The following is a 24,134-nucleotide window of genomic DNA, read 5'->3' as shown; positions in this document are numbered from 1 at the left end:
GAGTCACTTTGGTATCCCAAGTTCTTCATGGACTCCATCCTACTTTCTTTAGAGTTTCTGTTGTAGATTAAAAGGTACTCAAGCACCTTTGAGGAGTGGTAGTTCAGCTTCTCTGCTTTCCAATCTTTGGGAATCCTACTTTTATTCTCTAGGACATAATTACTCATCAATGCATCAGTAGAAAGACTCAAGGATTAATTTAGATTGGTTCTCTGTTACTTAGAGCAAAGTTGTGGGGCTTTTATTATTTCACTGTTTGGTCCCAGATGAAATGTTTGGGCTTAGTACAGTTAAGATAATAACATAGTCACTTTCTTAAAAAAATTATCCTAATTCTAACAGTCTTGGGTTAATTTAGTATTCTTTGCTTTTTGATGGTGACTTCTTTGCTGAGTCACCATCCCTGGAGGGATTTAAAGGACATGTAGATGTGATGCTTAAGGACATGGTTTAGTGGTGGATCTGGCAGTGTTGTATTAATGGTTGGACTCAGATGATCTCAGAGATCTTTTAAAACCTAGAATTCTATTCACATGGACCTGTCAATGAAATGCTCGTTTTTATACTATCTCCACATATCAGGTAGCTCTTAGGCAGATGTATAATAGAGAGGGTAAGCTAACCTTTTCAACTGAATAGAAACTGGAAAAAATGGAAATTACTATGTTTCAACAAATGACATACTATGTGGCCTTATCTTTTTCCTGATTCCTCCAAAACCATACAAGACCTCATCGTTGTTTTTCACACTCAGAGTTGTATAGATGTTAATCTCCTTCAAATATTTACTCACATCCAACTCTACCGTTCATTTGTCAAATGCTTTAGGGGTTTAGGAAGAGAGAAAGGGAGAACACCCCCAAAACTGATAGAAAATTAATTGAGCATGTTTATCCTGATACAGCACACACATTTCTAAAAGGATAATTGAGAGAGAAAAGGATGAGACTGCTAGGGCTCTATTGATGGGTACTTCTTTGCCCACAGTCATCCTGTTCATCATAATCCCTCACAGGAAATTTGCCCTTGTAACAAGTATCAGCTCATGTATTATTCTGTGTAATATAAAGCGGGTTCATCATTCTCTACATCCGAACTCAGCATGCAGTCCCTCTGTTCTACAGTGCCTCGCTTACTCTGAGCCTGTTTACAGTGCATCTGACATTTTGAACTGCAGAATGTGACAAGCTGACAGTGCCTCTGATTATAAAATCAGCTCATATGCTGATATTAGGAAAGAGCAAGATGATGTATTAAATAGGTTTTAAATAGCTCATGCCATGCTCAAGAATATGCACATTTCAACTACTTTAAGAAGAAAGGGTAGACAGTATGTGGCTTTAGATTATTTTGTGTATTAATTTGGCTTGGAGACTGTGCTATATTACTTTTTGTTCTTATGATGTATAGTGGGCACTGAAGCCAAGCCACTGCTTTAAAAGTTAATGCATTGCCACATTTTTAAAAGTTCACCATCTGCAGTTATGACTGAGAGCTCAGCTTTACTTTTAGTGCCTGAGAAGCAACTTAACCACAAGCTGGCACCGGAATAGCAGCCAGTGCCTCCCATTTTCATACCAGTTGCCAATTTTCAAGAGTTCAATATATGCTGCCCAAAATATTTTGAAAATCTGGAGACCATAGCCTAAGTAATCAATTAATTTGCCACTCATATTGATTACAGACATTGTTAAAGCAATACTTTCTTTTTGCCAGCTTTGCTATGTAAAATGTAGAATGAAAAGTGATATTCAAAGGAGGTGGTGTGTTTTAAAGGAAAGTAAGAAATGAAAATATTTTTGTAACACAACTTACTCTCATTTGTCGTGTAGGCTGGATTTAGAAATCTTATGATATATCCAGTCTCTATGTATTTATTTTTATAGTGTTTCAGAGATGTTGAGAAGTATTTCACCTCACATCCAGAAAATGCCTGCAGTAAATGTTTAATGTGCTAGTATATAATGCTACCACAGTAAAAAAGTTCAAATGCCAATAAGAATCCAGCTAAAATCCATAGTACAAGGAACTTTTGAGCTAGGTTGACCAGTGTTAACTCTTTCAAGCTGATGATACTGTAAATGTAACTCACTACAATTTACTTTCGTGTTGTGCCACCCTTCTCAAAGAACCCACTCTAAGTAGAATGTGGTGGGTACTCCTTACAGTGCAGCAACTGTATTTTACATGCAGTTGTGATTGCTGAGATACAGCTCTGGATCTCTAACAGCAAATCTGTTGAATAGTGATTGAATTATTTAATATCTGAATTATTTAACATCTAAATCTGTCATATAGGCCTTTGGCATCACATCTTGATTATTGTGCCTTCATTTTATCTGGTTGATAAACACAATTCTTCCTGATTCCTATCTGTTCAGAGTGATGTCTCAGGTTTTTCTTGTTCACTGTTTTACCTAAGATTAGAAGTGTCTAAGTTTCTGGATCTAAGGGTTCTTTTTCTATTCATTTTATTTTGTTATGGTTTTCTTTCTTCTTAAAGTAAAGTCTGTAAGTGTACATGTGTGTGTATGTGTGTATGTGTTTCTGAACCATGCTGCTCTTTTGGTTCTTCAGACCCCATGGTTTTCCCAAGTAGTTTTCAGGGACCAACCTCACTGATAAAGTGATAAAATTTGCCTCTGGTCACCAGCAAAACTTGCTAAGAATGTATGAAAGGATTTAGACGGTCTTTGGACAAGATGAAAGTAAACTGAACCCAGTTTTTTCTGGACAAAGAAATATCTGGATCAACAGAAGTACACTGTTCAAATAAAAATAATCCAACTCTTATTAAAGCTTTTCTTATTAACAGGACATTGCATGCATTGGTGACATTGGATATTGGATTCTAGCTCATATGACAAAGCATCAGTATTTCCACATTTTACCAGACTCTACCTAAAGTTTCTCACTCAGAAATGGCAAATTGTTTTTTAGCTATGATTAGATATGGTTTAGGCTGTTTTTCTCACCTACTAAACATAAAAAATCAAGTACTTTTCTCCCCCTGTGCTGCTCACATCTCAAAAATATCCTCTATCAGTTAAGGTAATGATTCATGCATCTCCACTTTCTACCTCACCATTTTTGCCTGGTGACTATAAACAAACATTACTGGCTATTTTCCTTATTCACTGATGACAAAGGTGCTGTTTCCTTTCCCCCTTCTACTGGTCTGTGTTTCTGTTTACTTCAGCAGCAGGTAGCACAGAGCAGTCCTAGGCTGTGACTAGGTCTGTAATGCGCAGTGATGGCATTAATCCTAATGATCGTGAACCCAGAACAGGCAGCTTCTGAAAAGAGGTGCTTTACGTGGAATGCAGAGGTGGCTGCTCTAACATCTGCCTGGCATGGCTGTCTGCCTGTTGTAGTATTTAACTCTCTGTACAGCAGGGGGCAAAGTGACTCAAAAGAAAAGGGAACTAATCAAAGATGTAGATTTTGGCCAGAAAAAGTAAGTTCCCAATAATGACATATAAACCTTAATAAATAAATTTCATGGACATAAAATCCTTGGTTCAGTGTAAAACCTGAGCCTAAAGGGTAGTCCTGAAAATAAAAAAAATAGACTTATTTAGGTTTCTCTGTGAATACAGTGACAATATGTTCTAAAAGAATACCTTGTGTAATTTGAATTTATGATCAAAGCAAATGAAGACAATAGAACAGGCTATTTCACTGAAGGGACTACAGTGACCACTGAGTCCAACTGCCTGACCAATTCAGGGCTGACAGAAAGTAAAAGCATGCTCCAAATGCCTCTTAAAGTCTGACAGGCCCAGGGCATTGACTGCCTCCCGAGGAATTCTGTTGCAGTGTTTGACCAGTCTCTTGGCAAAGAAATGCTTCCTAATGTCCAGTCTAAGGAAAACATGCATTACAAAGATTTCAATACTCTTTTGCCACTTTCAGTTTAAATGCAAGTTCCGAGATTGTTTTGCAGCATAAACTTTTAAAAAGGAAAGCTTCTATTTCACACCAGTGTGGAACTAAACTTTTGAAGAACTTTTTGAAATTCCTTCTCTTTTGCATGTTTTATGGAATGATGCAGCAGAGTGTTAGACCACTTGAGTCACTAAGCCTTCATTTACAGCATGTGTAGCAAACCTGATTAGCCCTGGCTTTTACTTAGCACCCCAAGGGCAGATATGTCAAGTGTTTTGGGAAAGTGTTCCTCAGAATCCACATAGTAAGATATAAACTGCCACATACCAGGATCTAAACTGTCCAACAGCATCAATTACTGTAATAATAAATAAAACTCAAAGACTGAAATATTCCTATAGGTAGAGGGCTGAGAAGCCCCGATTAATTATTTAACTTCCCTGGTGAGATCTATCTTTAAGTCAGAATATCTGTGTTTGTGGGTTTGTTTGTTTGTTTTTCCCATTTCAGTGATTTAGTTAATATTGTATTTTTTTTCCATTAAAAAAATGGATCCAGCTCTGTGCTGGTATACACAGCCTTTCCTTACGACCCTGACTGTGTCTGTGAGCTGAAAAATCATACTCAAGTGAATAAACATTTCAGATTAGCGCTTCACTCACATAAAGTTTTCAAAAAGATTTTTGGGAAAAAAATTAGTTGAAGACATCATAGTGTTTTGATTAAAGTGAACATTCTTTGAGCTTTGCAGTCACGGAATCTCACATATGGAAATTGCAGTTGGTCTTAATCTGCTTTCAGAAGACTGGTACAAATATTAAAAAGTAATGAAGTAACAAGATTGTTTGTTAATGCCACATAAAAGTGCTAATTATGCTTCATTTCCTGCCTAAGCTAAACCCAAGAGACATTGCCTAAGAAATTGTTAAATAAGTTGCCTCGCTTGAAATGGGAATAGAGCTGCAGTGCTTGATGGATTTACGTTTAAGGAGTTGTGTGCCACATAAGGTCTTTCAAAGTGTGGCAAATGAAGGAGGACTGCCAAGAAACTTGTTTAGTTCACAGAAAGTTTATTATTTTCATAGTTGTGATTCCCACTACCTCACTGAAGAGGAAAGGGCTTCATTTTTAATTGCCCTTTCCCTGCAAATTCAGTTTGTAGCATTGTGTGGTAGTGCAATTACATGTTAATTGTTTTATTAGGACTTTAATTTTTCAAGACCCTAATGATGGCATTCTTTTTCCTCCAGAAATTATACTTGAAATATACCCCTCTATGTCACACTGGCTGTAAATATTTCTGAAATATTTTACTTTGCATCTCTACTGACATCTGTTTCTTCTGTGTTAGGGACAGGTGCAATATGAAAGAGTCTGCAGAAATATGATGACAATCGAAGCCTCGGGGGGGAATATTAGTTCACCTTTCACTGTTTTTTTATTATAAATCTACCTTTCATTTTTAGGACACAATATGAAATTTAAAAATGCTATTGCACTTGATCCTTATTCTGAACATATATATATATATATATACTGAATGTATAGCAGTTAATAGTTAAACCTTTCATTTGTAATAATTCAAAAGCAAGTTTATGTGATGTTTTCTCAAAGATACAATATAAACTGAATGTTATAATCTGCAGAGGTTTTCCTATTCCATTTAAATGATTGTTGTGGTGAGAAGGAAATCTGAATAACATTTACAGTTGGGGATACCCCAATGGCTCATCTTCTATGTGATTTTCTTTTAGTGTAACCTCTTGACTAAATATAGGAGAAAGAGCTCTACAATACTGAGGAGGGAAAGTAATAGAAAATACAAGAGTGTTCATAATTATGTGAGAGTCTGGACATACATATCAGCATTACTGTTCCTGTCCGGCTCCATGGGGTCCCGCGTGCCCCCACAGACACACGGGTGGGTTCAGTGCTGCAGTCGGTAGCAAAGAGTCGAGAAGGGCGTTTGCGTGCGCTCCGCCAGGAGCATTTATTGCTGCTACACCGTCAAAGGGTGCACGGGCGAATAGGAACATGAGCCTAAATCCCACAGTTTTATCCAGGGGCGGGGAAAAGGCGGGACCAGGGAACGGGGACCAATGGGGAACTCTGGGGGAGTGACAAGGGGTAGAGGCTGACAGCCAACCAGGGGAGCCAAACTGGGGTGGGTTAACAGAACAGAACAAGGGTCCTGGGAGGGGCCTCTTTCTCTCACCGTGACCGGTAAGTCTCTGGCACCAGAGACTGTCTTACCAAGAGCTCTTTCTGCCCCTTGTGCCACAGGCCAGTTGGCCACCACATATCAGTCTGGATCCTAACTTTAAAGAAGCTCCAGGAAAACGTCATCACACATTTCACCCACATCTCTTTGAAGGGTGGGCTGCCTTTTGGAGAGTGGAAACATCCCTATGGAGCCTGGGTATCATGGAACTGGAGAGTAAAGGTCCTTGTGACCTCCCATAATTCAAACCTTATGGGTGGGCAGGAGGAGCGTAGTATCTCTCAGCAGATGTGGTGGTGTTACAGTTCATTGTTTGTGCTTAAATAGTTCCATGTGTTTAAGTTAGTTTGTCAGGTAGGATTGCTATTTAGATGGCTTTATTTCTACCTTGTTACTGAGCTATTCAGGAATGATTGCAGTGAGCTGGCTTGGAGTGTGGAAAATGCTGCACAGCTTCTTGGGGCAGTACTCACTGAGGGCTCCCACCAGCTGTGGGAGGACACTGCCAGGTGTGGAGAGACAAACAAGAAAGGGCTCCAGTGCCTTGGGATAAATGGCAAATTCTCCTGCATCTGGCAAAGCCAAGTGCAGGGCAAGCATAGTGCAGGTAGCTCACATGAAATAAAAGGCTGGTGCCGATAGGAAACTACTAAAAGCTTCACAATACTCTGAATAAGAATAAAGTGTTTCATGCATTGTGTGGAAATGTTATCACTGATTAACAAAAAAAATAAATTTAGTACAGAAATCTCTACAAACACAAGATGAGCTTGTGCTGAGAGTGTAGTGGCAGCATTATAGAGTCTATGCACTGGTCCAAGAAAAAGCATTAAATTAGTTAATTAAAATTAGCAAATTAAAAGGAGTTAAATTAGTACCTGGTAACCATTTTTGTTGTGATTTGCATAAATATATTATGTTCTATTGGTGATCTTTAAAGAATTCCTTTTATACAAATTTACTTGGCTTTGAAAAATAATCTATGCCTAGAGTTAGCCATGACACTGCACAAGTGACCTATTACTAGTAGAAGTTTCTTTTTTAAGGAATAATCAACACTCAGGCTGTGACATTATGCATTGTCTTTAGCACATTTATAATGGTACGAGTTCCTGATTAGCTATTGAGTGACTATAAGGACTCAAAATATATTGCTATTTTTATATGGAGGAGGCAATAATGCCTGCTATGGGAAGAGCAATAAAACACGTTTATTGGCTGCTTGATGAAGACTGCATTGAATAAAAACATGTATATCCCTCCTAGCTTCACCTCTGCAAATTGTTAACTACACAATTGCTGAGGATGTGATAAAGGGCAACAATGAGCTCTCAGATAACCAAAAAGGAAAAAGTGCGTAGTTCTTTTTTTCTAAAGTCATCAATGTCTGTTATGGCAAATGTTTGAAGCAGAAAGTAAAGCCTCCATGGGCCTATTCGCTAACAAAGCTAATTTGTTAATGATAATGTCCTGTGTTTCTTTTAATTTATCTGTGGATACACAGTAAAACCAGATTTTCATGGGAGTGAGGCAAAGAAATTCTGAGTTTATGGAATCTGTTTACTTCATTGGTTTATTTATAGTTTTCAGTCAGAATTCTATATTGTGCTGAGAAATACAACAGTTCTGGGAGATTTAGCATAACCAAATTTTTATAAAATTCTTATTAGTTTAGGGAATTGTTGAGTTGTAGAATCCTCTATATTCACAACAACATATAATGTGTTTTATTTTAAGCTTAAGAAGGATATGGCTTCACTGCCATTTTATAATTTGTTTAGCTTTTAACCAAATTTGAACTAATTCTGCTTCTAAATTGTGACCATGCAGTAGTAAAATGGAATGGTGATACAATGCATTTCTTACATCTCCTCTATACTCTGATATTGTTTTCATTTGCTATTAGCATCATTATATTTGTTATGATAGGAATGCATTTATATTGTACTCAAGAGTCTAGTTGTATTGCACAGTAAACACTGCCTAAGAAATCATTTGAGAATACTTGCTGATCATGAAATAATTGTGTATAAGCTGCTTCAACTTTCCTACTTGAAATTCTCTTTATTGTGAAATGAAACACAAGTATGCTATTCAGTATATTTTCCTTGCAATGTCTTGCAAGCAGCACTTCTCTCTGGCATTTATAATATCATTACTGCATGACAATGCAATGGTTACAGTATTTCCTCAAACTGCACCTATAACCTGGGTATAAATTGATAGATGTGGTATGTGACAAATAGAATATATATTGAGCTCATTCACCTTTGACTCTTTTTAAAAAGGAAAGGCTTTCAATCTCAAAATAAACTGTAAGTAGTTTATTTACACTACTTGTATTGCAGTGACAGCCTTTGCCAGAAGACCGAGATATAATTTTTATACCAAGCGTAGTTTGGAAAAGATTGTAAACTTTGAATAGATTTATAAATCTAGATTTTAACCTTTTCAATATACTGCTTTTTGGTTGGTTGCCTGAGCTACCTCTTCCCAGGTTACTGATGCTGTTAATAGGAGAGAATAGGAATGGCTAATGAATCAAACTGCGGGACACTGAAAAGGTCAGAGCAGTACACTGTACTATTATCTTCCATGGAATATATGAGGCATTAAAATTCTGATTCTGTGGTCTTGTGACAAAGAATATAATGAGAACTATAAATAATAAACAGCATAACATGAATCTCTTTTTGTGATAATGATTATAACAAGCATAAGAGGGAGAAAATCCTCAACTCATTCTCACTGTACTAAGATGATCTTTCCTTGGATGTATGTTCTAAACATCTGTAATTGTAAGAATGAAAAAAAGGATTTTAAAGTATAATGGGATCCAGCAAGGAAGATGGAGATTCAAATGTGGTATCTTCCATGGGCACTCTCTTCTAAAAGATAATATTTTTGCATGAAAGGCATTTGTGCATAAATGTGAACACTTCCAATAACTTGAATAAAAATGAGATTGCAAGAAGGCTTGTACACCTGAAATAAAGTCATTACCAGCCCTTTAAAAAACTGCCTACAGACCCAGATAATTAGATGCTATTGACACATTGTTTGTATCTGGCTTAGTTTTTACAACTGCAGGTAGTACAGACATTATTTTTGATGTTCATAAGGATTCCCAGCTCCTTTGCTCTGAAAATACAGGAAGGGTTTATCACACTGTGACTAAGTCTCCTTACAAGGAGAAGTTGTGACCTGATTTGCTAAATGTATCTGTTTAAGGCACTGCTGTTTTTTGCAATAACTTCCAACTTCACAATGTACACAGTGCAATGGGAAGTTCATCTGCTGTATCCAGATGCCCTTTCAAAAACTTTTCTGCTATTTGTAAGATTGGTATAACTATACAGGAATAGCTTATCAAAGAAAAATGTATTCATCTTAAGGAATCCTGTGACTGAGTTACTGAAAAATGTAAGGAAATCAAGATAAATTTTCAAAACTTCAGCTCACGATCCTCTAACTGCTGATTTCTCTTAGAGGGCTCCAAAGAAAGTCTGCTTGTTTTCATCATGCTGTTAGCAAGACTATCTGAGATTAACATTTAGGTTTTACTGTTGATATAAAATGTTGAATTTTTGATATTTTACTGAATTATATACATGAACCCAGAACATAATGATGTTCAATGAAAAATAATTCCTTCAGGTGGATTCCAGGAGGCACTAGCAAAACACCTTTTCTTTGATAACCATCAATGAGATAAAAAAATAACTTTCCACACTTAAATACTGTCTCAGTGGTAGAATCTTGGTAGTGCTACCACAGTATATAAAAATTGGAAGCTTTTTTTCTTGTAAAATTCTGAGAAATCTACAGGTAGAGGATTGAGACGTGCAAATCAGCTTTATACCACCAGTATTTTCTTCACATCTCCAATTGAATTTTAGGCATTTCCAAGACCATTACCTTTCAGTAACAGGAGTGTAAATCATGTTTCTCACTGACACGTCACAGAATCCAATGAACAAAACTATACTAATCTAAATCTATTCTCTCTACACCGCTGGTGCTCTTGCAGATTCATTTTGTAGATCTGATTTCCTCCTGTAGCCTCTATTTGTCATTAGAAAGGACTTCTGAGGTCACTTGGTGTTTTCCACCTGGAGCTTTGAAATAATTCTTAGTTATTTCAGGGTTTTACTGCTACTGTTATTAGCTCTCTCATGTTAGATACACTGATGTCATCTAAATCTACCTCTTGGGAGAAGCCTGGCGGGAAGCTGGACCCAGTTCTCCTCTCAGTCCTAAAGCACCCTGAATCCAGTCATGTGGGTGATGTGGGACTTGGGTCACTTTGGTGTGATATCATTTCTAAACCCTCATGAAGGGGAAGAAATACAGACAATTAGAAAATGAAATATCTGACTTTGGGAGTGCTGGATTGAGAACTTTCCTGCAAAGCATCTGAGGATTTGGCCTATAGAGATTATCCATGGCCTCTTACCTGAAATGACCTTCAAAGATTATTCTGGGTTGCTGAGCTATTTTGAGGCTTGTGTTGAAATTCCAGCTGGGAACCTTACGTGTGCATATTTACTCATTCCTAATAATAGTGAAGCAGTTAAAATTTCCATTATTGTCAAAATAATACATTTTCCTTGCAATGAGCTTTATAGGGAGAGGGCCAATTAATTTCTTTCTGTATTGTTTTGTATATAATGTGGGTCTCAAAATGCTTTAAAAAAACCCCAAACTCTAACATAATTGCTCTTCCTGTAAGATGAAGTCTGAAAAATGAGAGGTCTGCTAACAGATGTGGCTCTTCTGTAAGTGTGCTGCTTTGAGACAGTGCACATGATTCAATTTCTGAGTGTTGCTAGGGAACAGTGAGATTGGAAAGAGTGTGGTTCTATGTGATTGGCATTTTCTAATTAGTAAATAATAAATGCTTAAAAAAAAGTTAAACTGTCCATGTTAGAATTGCTTTGGAATTGTGGTTGGCTGGAAATCAGCTGCCACTCAGCAGCTATCCTGGGTTCCCATGAACCTCTCCTGTAATGAGGCCAAGAAGGTCAAAGAAGAGAAAGACTGAACTCTGTTATACTGGGCTGACTGAGTCAAGGCTAAGTTTCTAGTTAAATCAATAGCAACTACTTCAGCAGCCAAATAGCTCCAGGCATCCCTTTAAACTGATAATTTTGTTAGCTGCTTTTTTCTTGCTGTTAATAGGATCTGTATGGCTTGTTTGGAACTAGAGGGAAGAAGGCTGGTGAGATGTAAATATTTAGGAATTGTATTTCATACATAATGTACTGTCTTTGGTGTATCCAGTGTGCAAAGCAGAAGTAAAAGGTCACAGAGGATTGTTTAGTATTGCTGCCACTTAGCAGAGCGAGAAACTTTGGAAAGGAAGAGATGAGGAAGTGGTCTAGAGAAAAACACCAAGTGACAGGATTGGAGTGATTTCCTGCCACATCTAAAGGTGTGCTGGGGCCTACAGTGAGAAGGGTTTGATTTTCAACCATTTAAGTATACTTTTTCTAGTACCTTAAATGAATACAGGTCATGTTGCAGAATATTGTATTTCTAGTCTGACTAGCATAAAATCCCTGGGTAGGCTTTTAGTTCCAAAAAAAATGAAAAGAGCATTATTAAAATGAAAATTAGTTAGAGAAGAAATGTTGTCTGAGGTTCAGCTGTTCATTGTTCACTGCATTAAGTATAAAGTAGTCTTGCCAAGGCATATTTTAACTTCTAATGAGTTGTGACAACATTTGTGGTGCTGAATACTCTCAAACCTCAGCAATTAAATAGCATTTTTCATTTTAAGTCTCAAGTCCTATGTAACTGGCTGCTGTTATTTTTCTGGTCAAAGCACCTAAGAAAATAGTGAAAGGTCTCATCCTGACATGGGAACTCTTTCATTTCTTTCCTTTTAGTGACTGCAGTACACAGCAACATGCGTGGAGTCCTCCAGGAGCCTGGAAGCTCTGTATCTTTCTTTTCTGTAACACAGCACTCCCCTTTTTATGACTGACAATTGTAATCAGCACTTCAACTTTCAAGTAATGACTTAGATTTAGAGTTTAACAGAAAAAAAACAACTGAAAGTGTTCAGATGATTAGTTAAATGAGGCAGGAACCAGGATGACTGTTTCCTGTTCCCTTAGAGAATGTTTATCTGATCTACAAAGTGATTTTAATACATTAAAAAATTTCAGTAATATTTTTTTTCTTACATGGTCAAATAAACAACTTGAAAGATGAAACATAATGTACTTCCTGTAATTCAAGATGCAAGAAAATATGCTGATGAGGCCCAAGATTAAAATAATGAAAGAAGTCCACCTAGAAGAAGCAGTCCCAATTCTTTGTTAAATTACAGTTGCTATCACCTGTGTTTGGTAAAAATGCCTTTTAATCATTACTGGTAAAACAACTATTTCCTCTTTGTAAAGGACTATAAGATGTGTCTTGCTGCCTCTGTGGGTATTTAGTTTGTCATTGGATATAAAATTGTTTTATTTATAGCATTTTGAAAAGAAATGCATTTCTTAGATGTGCTTTTAGCTGCACAACACAGAAATTTTTCCTCAGTTCTGAAGTGTCATTGTAGGTCCAATGTCAGTTGAAGGCGGCTGTTTTGCCTTGAAATTGTTTGCTATTATATGGAAATAGATTGTTGTTATTTCTGTGCATTTTATTTATTTATGCAAAGAAACAAAGCATTCAGTACAAACCAGCATGTAAAATTTAAACTGCTGTGAAAGAGACATAAAGCAAAGGACAAGAAGCAGTTTATAGATGATTTACTTGAGTGGTCCAAATTTTGAAATAGTGTTTGAAGATGGTAAATATGCATATGCAAAGCCCAGCATTTGCATCAGCATTTAGAAATTGATTAATTACATGCCTGACTGCGGACTGAAAAGCATCAGAACCGTCTTTAACTGCAGTGCTTCTTCTGTGTGTAGCTGGAAGAGGTCTGTTTGAAATAGAGACCATTGCCTTCCTGTATTAGCAGCACTGTGCAAATTCATATTAATGAGTTAATAATGTAGTGACACATTTAATTGTTTTTCACCTTGCTAAAGTCAGCTCCAGCCTATTTTCTAAGTGTTTTCTAATTTGGAGGGATTGAGGTTCACCGGATCTTATTTAAAGAAATTAGTGCTCAGACTCTGACTTCAAGGCCTTTGGATAAGGACGTTGTGTTCTTCTGAAGAAACAGTAATTTCCCCGTACATTTCATAAATGCCTCTTCCCAGTCAGTGTTCTGCACTTTAGTACATTATTCATAGTTAATAAATAAATTACAGTGTAATAGAAACATAAATATGAACTTGCTCTTAATACTGCAACCAATTAAAGCAAATAAATGAAGTGTAAGATAGATTCCAATGGGCAGAAAACCATACCTTAATAATGGGATCAGCAAAGTGATCTGCTTTCTGCACTCTTGAGATGGGATTGCTGTTCCACCAAAAATAGGAGCAAAATTGTCAGGAGCAGGCTTGACTATGACAGTCTTCATCCCTTGGAAATGCTCTGAGGAGGAGAAAAGCTCTGAAGTGCTTATTCAAAATCAGCCTATTTTCCAGTGGAATAAATCTCAGAAAGGGTGTAAAAAACCAGTATGCAGAAGCATTGATGAAGGTGAATTGCTTTTTATTGTCTTAGCTTTTCCATTTCATTTTTATTTCCTTTCCAAGTGTTTTGGACAAAGTTTGCATTGTTAGAGCTCAGCAGTGAGACATCCCTTCAGCTAGTGAGATCTGAATAGAAGCAAATCTAGAACTGGATGTTTGGAAAGAACCTAACAGAATCTTTACATTCTGCTTTTCACTCGTGCTAGTCTGATTATCTAGCCAGGGTACATATTAATTGGCATTTAAATCAGACAGTTCTCACATCCTTGGTAAGGATACATGAATGCTTACTATCCCCAGTTAAGGATTTTTTTTCCTCTGCACAGTTAGTAAATGCTAAAGGAATGGGCTGTCAAAAAGCCCCACATGTTAATAAGTAGCCGAAGATTCAGCATGGCTCAAATTTCATTTTCCTGCTGCTGAAAGTGGATTGGTCATGATTCGTGGCTGGAATCTCTGTGTAACATGTCACAAGTGCTCAGAAGTTGTGAAAGTGAATTGCTTTTGACCTTTCAGACACATTTTTCCTTTTTGTTCCCTCTCCTGCCCGATGGTGTGATTTGCCTGTAGTGGAGGCACTGCAGCTCAGAAGTATGGAGGTGCCTTGTGCCGGTGTTTCATGGAACAGATGGATTCAGCCACACTGAGAAGGTGAGGGTGCCTGATGTTAGGTGGCACCGCAGCTGGAATGTAACACTTGAGTCTGTGGGTTTTCCCATGAATGTGCTGCATCAAACCCTGTTTCTGCATCAGTCAAGCACTAAAGCTTTACTTTAATAGATTGGGGGGACTTAAAAATGCCAAGGATTTAACAATGGACTAGATCTGAATCAGAGACTGTGGTTAAACCCAGGGATGACATGGGTGTTTGGAAAAAATTTAATCGAATGCCAAAAATCTCAGGTGTATTATTTGCTTTTTCTCTTCACTGTATTGCATCTGCATATAAATCTAATGTATACACACCAAGAAATCAGCATATCTTTCATAAATTAACAGAAGTCCTGCTCTCTTTTTTCCTGTTCTTGTACTTTTTCTTCATGAAAGATCTATTAACCAATCTGTAGGAAACACCAGGAGAAATTGTAAAGAATTCTAATTATGTAAATGCAAATTTTATGAGGAAAGAAAAGAAAATCTACGTTAGGTAGCTTGGATGAAACTCCTTTGAAATATTTACTTGTGCCATCAAATTAACTTCTGTCTTATATTTAGCATAAAGCTTACAACATTTAAACAAACAGTAACTTTATGCAGCAAAAACTAATTATATTTGTTTAGCCTAGCTAAAATGCAGATATGTGTTTTGGATAATTTACAGGAAAGTTTAGAAGTGCCAATGTAATGTATTTATTATTCATTGTAATACCCAGCTTGTCTGGACTGTGGTCTAGATTTTAACTTATAAAATCTTCCGAAATTAAGAAAAAAATATTCTGGAATGCTTGCAGAAAATTTTTGGTACGAACTGATCCCTTTTGAGTATAAACTCATGAAGGGCTGTTAATAAATATTGTTCAGATTTTATACAATAATGTAATGGAATCTAAATATGACATGCCATCCTGAGAGCAATTACCCATGTAACACAGATGATGAAGTATTAAAATTGTGGTGGCTTTTCTGCTAAATAAAAGGAGCAGTTATTTTAGGAGGGGGTTCTAAAATTTTAATAAGTAATTCAGTGACATGTAAATTCTATTAATATTTAAACTTTGCATGTCAGGCTATGATTTCAGATCACACAGACAAAACCAGTGCTTGTATCAGACTTCCCAGAAAAGTACAGTTGCTATAGTCCGAAGTTTTTGATGAATCTTTGGAAGAGTGGCCTGGTTTAGTTCTGTAACCCTATTGAACACATTCATTATTCATTTTGGTCTCTTTGTCTTTTAGCTTTCTATTCCAAGTATGGAATTTTTTTTCAGCCTTCCAAAGAAACTGAGGGAGGCAGGAAAACTTGGGCAAAAACCATGGAGTAGTTCCGACCAGGAAACAGGTTCTGTGACCAGTTTGAACAGGTGTAATCTACATAGGATTTGGCTCCTTTGCTCAAAATTCTTACTTAAGGTTATCTCAAACTGCTTATTGCTCTCCCACATCCCAACATAACCCAGCCAGCCCATACTTTCTGTGCCACAACCCTCTCATTTTACTCACATATTTGGGATAATATCTCAGGGGCAGACAGAGGCCAAATGGAGCAGGATCCTGTTTAGCCAGTCTTTCTATTTGTGGATATCTGGGCCATACACATAGCACTGTTGCCGGGAGAGTTCCTTGAATAAGACCAGGAGCAGTTTGCTGCCTATTTATTACTTTTAATGTCCTTATCTACAAGGACAAGTTCGGGGGGGGGGGGGTGTTGTGAAAAGGTAGAAGGTAGGTTGTCAAGCTGAAACTTTGCCACTGATCCAACAGAAAAATCTGTTTGAGTTGTAACAAAAATGGTGTAAACACACCTGCAGAAACAAGAGTGAAAAAGTTATTTTAATGGATATTTAATAAACATAAATGCTGTGGAATGACCTTAATATTTAATAGGCTTTTGTTTTAATAAGCTTTTAGATATATTTGCCTCAGCTCACCTTCCAGCTCAAGTCTTTTTCACTGAGCATGTTATTTGCAGTATTACAGAATCAGATTCTCCAAAAAATTGGAATCCCTTTCCTTGTCAGTTCTGTCTGATCATTATAATTCTGATAAGGCAGAGATGTCATAGGTAATGCTTTGCCCTTGCAATAATGGGAGTTCAAACTAATTTTGTGTTGATTGTGGTATATTAAAGAACTGGCCTGGGAGAGATTTTGTTTGGGTGTATGTGCTGACCACAGTCCACCCACTGTGGAAGACAAACTCACAGCCTCCGTTGTGGCTTCTGTCCTTCCTCAGGATGGATGCATCTGTGCAGCAAGAGTTACAAAACTGACCTAAGTTTGGTTGTGCTTCATGAAGCTGATTCCATCAATTTCTGCCTTTTGGCAATTCCCAGTTCACTGTCCAAGTATTTAGATAATTTGAAAACAGAGAGAAGGAAAATATTCTATCAAAAGAATATCTTTAATAGCTGCAGTTTTAAATACCTAGTAGAAAAAATCCCTGATAATAATTCTTTGAATCTCATCACTATTTTTTCCTTATATTACTATTGTATTGGGGAAATTGTGAACTTTATTTACCATGTGCTACAATTAGTATAAGCCTCCTAAAAATACTTAGAGCTAAGGTGAACTCTGAGATCCGAGTAAAAAAAAAATGGAAGAGAAAAGATGAGCTTCTAGATGCTGTTAGGATATAGAGCCTTCTGGAATCTTGGGGTTAAAGTTCAGTAAAATTTAGATCAAGAAGTAAATTTGAAAATAATCTTTCTACCTTCTCCACTTCTGCATCTGCAGGTAACAATAATAGCAGAAGCAAGGGCTGGTCTCTCTGCAGGACTACATACAGGGTAGTAAATGCAACAGATAAACTGTAGGAAATGAACCATATGCCAGATGACCTATTTGCTGAAAGGTTCACAAGAGGCTAAATGTGTTAGTCCTAACAGAATCCACCGTTTTCACAAGGCTTAAAGTTTCCTAGGAATTAAGACTGTTTTTCTCTTAGTTTTACATTTTCAGGGAGACTTTTCTCAGTAAGTGGGCTCTTCTTTGTCAAACCAAACTGATTTGGCAAGCAGCTGCATGGTGCAGTGTTACTTGGCACGGAAAACACCCACAGCATCAGGTGTAGAGTCAGCTCCAGGGGTCTGAAGAGAACCACCAGATAGGAAAGGATCTCGTAGTGTAGGGATTTCATTTGACTCTGATTTACATTGGTCAAGTGTCCCTTAACCTATTGCAGACAGACTGTTTTGCTTTAGTTGTATTTCTCATTAACCTCTTTGGCCATCATCTCATAAAATATTTTTGCTCTCTCCCTAGTCTCATACATTTAGTACACAATATTGAATAATTTCAAAGGTCTTAAATTTCATGGAATGTATACATTTGCCAATTTAAACTGTCCAGTATTGTTTAGAAAGAAGCCACATTTGATATCACTATGATATCACTACGTGAATCTGATATTTTCCCTTCAAAATAAATAATTATTATATATTTACTTTGATATCTGAGTTTGAGAATGATCTTTTATGGTTGTTTCTGTAAGTTAAAAAAAAAATCAAGGTCTAAACTACTTTTGGGAAGTAAAAAATATTAAGATAATATTTTACTGTAATTTATGATATTTAAAGAGACTTTAAAAATTGGTTTTGGGTCAGTTTTTTTTGTTTAAAAGTATATATTACCATCACAGGAGAAAATCAAGCAGGCTGGACTGAATACAGCAAGAAGAGCTACATGACTTTCACAACTAGTAATTTCTTTTCAAGTTATATTCATAGTATCATTTTGTCTGTAAATTTTTCTATGATAGACATGCTTTCACAAAGAAATTATATCCTACCATCACCTTAGGATTACACCTTCCACCTATTTGTGATGACTGTCATTCCCATGCATGCAGTTTCTGTATAAAAAAAGAAGATGCATTTCAGCTAGGGAAAGGGTGATTTTTAAGATCCCAGGGATACACGTTTGCATGGCTTATTTGAATTTTCTGATGGTTCAAGACTTATAGTTTCTTTGCAGGGTTTCATATGTACCAAAATTGGAGAGTCCAGGAGTGATACCCAGATCAAAGCAAATTACCTGGGCTTTTGGCAATGGACATTCCCTAAACCCCTCACGAGATAAAAGGGACCAAGAGAAAGGCTGACAGAGAGCTAAGCTCATACTTTCCCAGCTGTTCTGGGGCAAGACAGTGGTTTCAGACTGTGCTGGGCTGTGGTTGTGTTCTTTCACACTGGGCAGAGCACTTTTATTGCACAGCTACAGGAACTCCCTTGATAGCAGGGTGAGTTTGGGAGTTGGCTGAGAGCACCAAATGATTGGTTTTGTAAGAAGTGTGAAGTGATTGGAAACCCTAATGTGATATTTGCCTTCATTAATTAATGCTATCACTACAATGCTTTATGTCATGTATTGCAGAGCAGACTTTCCTCTGTGCTTTCTATAATTAAGTTTCCAACAGTCTATAGAAACACAATAAATTTCTTTAGAAATAAAAGCTAAGCCTGGCAAGCTCAATAACAGCAGAGTAGTTTTTTAATATTCCTTCTAAATTTGCTCTAAAGTGTAGAGCAGGTCAAGAGCAAGTTCAATTTACAGATTATTCTACTAGATGAAATGGAAAGTTGCAAGCCAATGAAAATAAATCCAAGATAAAACATTTTTCTGTCTTTAAATTAAAGTGCTGTTCTGTGATAGAGAAAAGTTAAAATTCATAGAATTCATTAGTACAGTAACTTAATCAGAACCACATAGTTGAAGGTGGAAATGAGTATTTTCAGAAATGTTCAGACATTCTTTAATATGTGCAGTTAATGTTATCATTAGTGGCACATCTAAGAAACAGTTCAATCTGTTGCCCCCCGATAGACAATCATTCCTCCAGGAGAGGAATATTGCTGCAGTCATTGTGCTTTCAGTTAATGAGATGTGGATCCAATTTGTTAGAGTTTTATTGTAATAAAGCTTATAAATTACCGAAAAACTGGCTTGCTTTCAAAACAGTCTCTTGTTGGCATGACAGTCTTTTTTCTTCAGAAACTCTGATATGCAATTTAGGTGTTGATGGCTACAGATGTGTACCCTTATAGATGAGCAGAAAACCAAGAAAAAGAGTGACAAAGCAATCCAAAAGTTTGATAAACATAGCACTGAGATGAAGGATGGGGCCTGCTTTGCTGTGCTGTTAAAAGTTAGATGCAAATTAGCGACCTCTGTTGCTCCTCACAGCTGAAAGAGTCATTACTAGAATGGGATTAGTTTATTGTGTTGATTATGTTCCTTGTAACGTGCTATAGATATTAACTTCTTCAAGCTTTTTGCAAATTTGTTGAATTCTCCCCATGCAAAGGCTGCTGAATCCTTCAGGTCTTACAGTTTTGTCTTATGATAGGAACTACTTGCTATTAGATGAGCAAGGGCTGAATTTTCATCAGTTAAAAGGTTGTAATGGTATCCAAAACTTTTGCTGAATCCTTAAAAGTTAATTCAGGTCTGGACCTAGAGATCTTTCTTCAGTTTCATTTGTTTTGCTTTTTTAAATTTTCTTTCTAAAGATTACTTCCAAAATTTAACAAGTTCCTCTGCAGCTTCAGACAAATAACTTAATTTACTGAATCAAATATGTGGTTGGAACAAGAGCTGCACTTTGACATGCTGCTTTTCACTACATTAATTCTGGTTTTATATTGCTGGAACTCATGGTCAGAAATGCGAAGTTCCCCTGGGCCATTTGCTATTATGATTTTAGGTATCATTTTTTCTTATGTTAGTATTATAAGATTAGAAAACAAAATATTACAATTGAAAGGAAGAGTGCATTCTGATTTTGTATTAAGAAAATTGTTCCAAATCTTTGTTATAATTATACATGAAATAACATACTAGGGTTTTCTTAATGCTTATCTTGTCCTATGAATAGAGAAGGTGAAAATAGGGCAAAACTCTCAGTGTTAGCCAGAATCTGTTAGTGAGGAGTGTGATCAAAACCTCTTAATGAAAGGAGAAGGGGTCTATTACTCTCCTGGGGAAAATTTTTCTTTTAAGCCTGGGCCTTTAGACCATCTCCAAATTTTCTACTTTCTTGCTTCTGATAATGTCAGACTGTATCATCCAACAGGTAATCCAAGTAACTTTCCTGTGAAAATTCTGTCTCTATGATGCTGTTTTCTACAGCATGCCCTCAGTTTTTATTGTTATATATTTTGGCAGTAAGTGTAGGGCTTATTGTAAAGAAAAAAAGTAAATATTGGGATTTTGAGTTTTCTAAGTTAGATTTAAATAATCATCACTTCAATTTACATAGTTTTTGTATATATTATAAGCAAAATAAGTATGTTGCAAATTTTAAACTTTCTTCTTTTGTTTTAATAATTTAATTTTCTGAAGATTGCCTAAGGTGAAAGTCTGTTGACTAAGGCCTTCATTAGCATAATAAAATAAGCATCGTTTTAAATATCTCATACAATTAGGCCAACCCCCCTCCTTGGCTGAGTTCTTCTCTGAGCACACCCTCATCATGGATGAAAAGGACTTAATGTAAGGGTATAATGAAACTTTTTAAGAGTAATTACAAACTTTGCACCCTCTAGGACAAACATCTCCCAATTATCTCATTTTGTGCTTCATCCATTATACAAGTCTGTCAAAAAGTACTGTCTTTTTCCAAGGCTCTTGATTAACATTGACCAGTTTTTCTTCAGTTTCTGTTCAAATTAATGTAGTGAGATTAACACCACAATTATTTGCAGTGGGTTGAGTCTGTCATTTAATTAAAATAAAATAAGGCTGTCCATATAAAGCAACTTGTTTGCTCTTATTCGTCCAAGTAGAACTGATTTCTGCAGTTTAATTTATGCAGGAATCATTTTATTCCACTTCCCAACAAGATAAAATGTTCATTTTCTTGTTAATATATCTTATTCATTTTAAATGACTAAAGAGATGGTCATTTTGTTGAGCAAACTTTGCATGAGGGAGGGAATTTGCTGATGTGACATGGTGGTAAAAGCTTGAAATTGCCCTAAATGTTTGTGCTACCAGCCTGCAGTGCTAATTATTTCTTTAATTACAATGTGTCTAATTATATTCCACATTTGTATACATAACCAAAAAGGATCAAATAATTTTTTAAAAAGTGTTCTTTAATTAAAATTTCAATTTCATGTCTGTTATTAAAATGATATTAGCATTCTAGAGAGAGAGATTGTATTCAGCTGCCCAAAGTAGCGGTCAGAAAATCTGCATCTCAACTGATGTCTTTTAAAATGTATGTTGAATATATACATAACAAGGTTCATAGATTAGTAGTCCATGGGGGCATTTAAGACCCACTCGATATGACTTTTCTGTGAGGAAAACAGCATTTTAATCAGTAAATTCAAAGTACAAATGCAGAGGAACCAGGAAAGGTTTGCTATACAGATGAAAATAATTTTGAATGCTTATTTTCTTTTAGTTGACTGTATAACTAATTGATATGTTTTTAGTTATAACACCATGGAGCTTTTACAGTAAGGCTGCTTTCAGCCACGGGAATCTCCAAGGCTAGACTTGGTATTTCTTTGTGTCAAGATGATATAACTTTGCCCCAGGCACAGCCACAGGCTGAAAACACTTCAAATGGATAAAAAAGGAGACAGACGGCCATCTGTAAATTCATTACCATTACAAGTCTGAGCATGGTTATTAGAAAATGATGCAAAAAAAATACATGAGAATGCAATTGTGGTAATACCACTGGATTTTAAATATAGAAATGTAAAGTAAGGTATAATGATTTTCGAAGAGTTCCTGTCATTACAGAGTTACCAGTTTTGTAAACTACATATTTGCAGACATAACCCTATCAGACCTTGGGGTTTCAATGAGAAAAAAGTTCTTTTTTTAAATTTCAAAATCAAGGCTGAATTTAATACACCCATTCAAATAGGTCTGTTGTGTTAAGGCTTATATTCTCTTATGTTTTATGTTCTATAAATAAGTATTTTCAATATTTAATGTGCAACAAGCATTAAACATTTCTGCTACATTACTGAAAAATAAATTAGGGATTCAGTAATCCAAGCTTCTTGCAGGTGAAACAACTGAAGTAAAAGGAACCTAACAGGAAAGAACCCCTGAAGATTTAAACAGTGAATTCACTTTTAGTTTGTAATCATTTGTATTATAGTACCAAGACTCCCATGGGTGTCTGGGGCCATGTTATACCAGGCATTGTGGCCTGAAAAATTTCTCACCTTTTTCCCTGAACACTCACCATGTAACTGTGCATTCCCCCTGCTTTTATTATTTTTTTCTTTTAATTTCTGCTGTTGCTTTTCAAGGTTTATTTTTGACTTGGACCACTCCATTAAATTTAGGTGGCAGTGAGCTTGAGTTCAGACGTGAGAGTAAATGGCCAAAGTGGAAAGGAGTGGGAGCTGACTTTATGTGATAAGGTAGCAGAGCTGGCTTAGCTACACCCAAAGTGTGAGTAGGGAAAAGTGGTTTGAAAAGATAAAGTGATTATACCAGTCTCTGTTGTACAGAAGTTTGCGCTAGTAATGAATCTAGAAACAGAGTTCATTCCTGTATACAAGACTAGTGGAGACAGAGAACTAGAAAGGGAGGAAAGAACAGCCTTTGTGCTCCCCCAGCTTGTGAATATTTTGATAAGGTATGAAGAATTTTTACTTGATTTTGTGGGGTGTGTCCTAGGTTACGTGAAGTGTACTCCATTATACTTGCTTCTGCTCCCAATCCAGCTGCTGAGAGAATAGAAAAAGGGATTTGGGGGAGTGGAAGAAAGAGGACACTTAATAGAAGAGTGTTCAAACACAAAAAATCCCAAAGGCCATTGCACTGAGCCTACGCCTGGGAGGTGTGAGGGTGCTCGTGCTCTGCTTCTGCTGTTTGTGCATCTAAATTCCCACCTGGGTGATAGTAATAATTGAGCAAGGCTTACACAAATAGCAGCCCAGAAGAAATACAATTGTGGTTTCTAGAAGTACAATTCTGCATACCCTATTCACAAAAAACAGAAGTGCCTGCGCAGGTCATTGGAGTTGGACGCGTTCTTAGAGTCAACACAGAGATGATGCTGCTCATGCCATTAGTTTGGATCAGCTTTAATGACTCCCCACATGGTTAAATTAAATGATTTTTGTAAGAGTTTAAGTGGTTTTCTCAGTGAAGGCAGCCTATCTATTAATGTATTCTTGCTTAGATAACCTGTTCATCTTGTGAATCAACAGTTCTCAGAAATACCATCAGGGTCTATTTTTCTTCAGAGACAGATTTACATTTCTTTAGGACACAGAATCTCACTATTGTTCTCTCAGAATGATTCCAGCTTTCCTTAATATATTCTTGTTAATACATACACTCATACTTCAGGGTTCCCATATTTCTCAAGGACCCTGGAAATTCAAGTTATGTATCATTATTAAAAGAATCCGTGTGTATCCATGTACAGTTCATTTCTGTATACTTGCTGTTAACATTTTAGCATCTGTATAGTTACTGCAATGTTGACAGTTGTTATCAAACTTGTTTACTTAAAATTCTTCGCTTCTCTCCAGGCTACAAAACTGTACAGCTGCACAGCTCCTCTCCTGCTCCAAGACCTGCTGTGGCAGATGCAGATGGTTGACTGACAAGTTAGTGAAAGAGGAGCTAAAGAGAAGTAATGGGACTTCTCTTCAGGGAATGTGAGTTGCTCATGAAAGCAGACTGAGGAAAGGAAGAAATTAATCTGCACCTGTTTAGCTACTTGACAGTCAGCCAGTATGGGCAACTGATAACATACCTTAAGATAATGTCACCTTTGCT

General features: G+C 36.6%; 1 protein-coding gene across 1 annotated transcript in view; it reads left to right on the top strand.

The window, feature by feature from the left end:
* TENM1 (teneurin transmembrane protein 1) overlaps window positions 1-24,134 on the top strand; it is a 761,089-nt gene that overhangs the window by 134,492 nt on the left and 602,463 nt on the right. The window lies entirely within an intron of this gene.

Source organism: Corvus cornix, chromosome 4A (genome assembly GCF_000738735.6).
Source record: "Corvus cornix cornix isolate S_Up_H32 chromosome 4A, ASM73873v5, whole genome shotgun sequence".
Taxonomy (NCBI): domain Eukaryota; kingdom Metazoa; phylum Chordata; class Aves; order Passeriformes; family Corvidae; genus Corvus; species Corvus cornix.
This window is presented reverse-complemented; position numbering and strand designations above follow the sequence as displayed.